The following is a 2,142-nucleotide window of genomic DNA, read 5'->3' as shown; positions in this document are numbered from 1 at the left end:
CATTTGTTGGACGTGAAAGTTTAATTTAAACAGATATTGAAAACATACAATGGAAAGAAAAATAATATTATTGAATGTATATAAATGAAATGTCCATCAAAATAAATTATTATAAAACAAATTTATAATGTAATGAAGAAATAGAACATGGAAGTTTAATGTACATATGCCTAAGCCATAATACCTCTTATAAGTGTGGGATAACCGGGGATGTTCTGAAAAAAAAAATGAACAAGTTAGTATACAAGTGAGGCCGAAAACAATACACGTTTTTCAAATGCAACATAATTGAAAAAAAAAAGAAACGGAAGAAGTGCATACCTTGTATTGAGAACCACTAACCCGATATTGAAACAGTAAAAAAAAACATTGAAAACAAAAAATAAAATTTGGAAACAAATGTTAAGCAACTCAAAGTTTAGAAATCGATTCAATAACTTGAACCAGATTTCATAGTGGTTGAAACATCAATTAAGAGGGATAAAAAACAAACAACAAATGCAGAAACACATGTAAAAAATAGGCAAAAAGTAGGTGATAAACATGACACCAACGTACGTAAATAAACTATCCATAAGATACAACATAGAGGACATACAAAAGAGGGCAGAAACGGTGAGAGAACAACGCAGAAACTGAGAGAGAACAAGGCATACAAACATAAGCATACATAATGTGAGAGAACAAGGCATACAAACATAGTGGACATACAAAAGAAGAAAAATATGAAGGAAAGAGCCATTTACCTACGAAAGAAGAAGAAGAATATGAAGGAAAGAGCCAAGCAATGAAAAATGGAAGTGGTAAATCATAAGTAGAAAAGAAGGTTTATATAAAGAGGAAATGGGGATTAAATATACAAATAAATGAGCCAATCAAGAAAAGGCAGGGGAATCCCTACAAAAGTAGGCTACAAGATAAGTCAAACAACAGTCATAAGTAGATTTGCCAAGCTATTCTGCAACCAAGTACACATGAAAAGTAAGACAAACCATTGAAGAGACAAAACAGAAATGAAGAGATTTTTCCAAAATCGTAATATACATAATGAAGGGCAGAAATAACTTGAAGGGCAAGAAAGTAAACCAAACTAAACAGACACAAATAAAACCTATCCAACAAGTAAACCAAAGTAGATATTGGAAGCTATTCTGCAGCCAACTACACATGAAAAGATAAGACAAACAATTGAAGGGACAAAACAGAAATGAAACAAATTTAAATCAGAAGTAACTCCCTACCATGCTCGGTAACAAGAAGCAACAGAGTAAACCAAACTAAACCAAACAAAGTAACTTAAACAAATCAAGCTACATACATATATGGAAAATAAAAAATGTAACAAAATCAGTGTATGTCAATCATGAAACTTATCATCGGCTTTGAAATTGGATTTAAAATAGTCCAATACCTCTCTACCAAGCTCGGCAACCGTTGGCAGACAAGGTGGTGTCAAAGCATCTGCCTTATCAGTGAATGAATGACACCAAGCCAAGCGAAACATCCACCCGCAACAATGGCAACTCGAGCGGCAAGAATTTTCTGTTAGGGTCGCCTTCAACAAAATTTATTAGGAGGCAAAACCCTATACTCCAAAAGGTTTTTGTGTTTGGAGCCAACAATGTGGAAGGGTCGGCTTCAACAAACACGACATACCCTTTCGGGAGTGAGAGAGACAGATGAGAGAGATGTAGATAGAGATTCGGCTACACGAAATCCTCCATAATCGACGAAACGCAACAGAAAATAAATTTTCATGAAAACGGATCGAGGAAGAAGAGAAAACGAAATAAGGAGAAAAAAAACATTTTGATGAGGGAGAACAAAGGGTCGTCAGACGAAGGAGGAAGATGTTCAGATTAAGGGAGAACACAGAACGGACGAGGGAGAAGACAGATTGAGGGAGAAGATAGAACGAAAAGAGGTAAGACAAGACCTTGTAAAGGACACCGTGTAAAATACCAAAAATGTCCCGTCAACAATGCGCGTAATATATTTGGTAACGCGATTTGGTACACGATCGTTTAGATTTTTCTACACGATCGTTTAGATTTGGCTACACGATCGTTCACATTTGGAATGAAGGGAAAAAATATCAAGAGACATGCTGCAGTGGAATAAAAAGGATCATGCTTTACTCTA

The sequence above is a fragment of the Cucumis melo genome, chromosome 5 (assembly GCF_025177605.1).
Source record: "Cucumis melo cultivar AY chromosome 5, USDA_Cmelo_AY_1.0, whole genome shotgun sequence".
Classification (NCBI taxonomy): domain Eukaryota; kingdom Viridiplantae; phylum Streptophyta; class Magnoliopsida; order Cucurbitales; family Cucurbitaceae; genus Cucumis; species Cucumis melo.
This window is presented reverse-complemented; position numbering follows the sequence as displayed.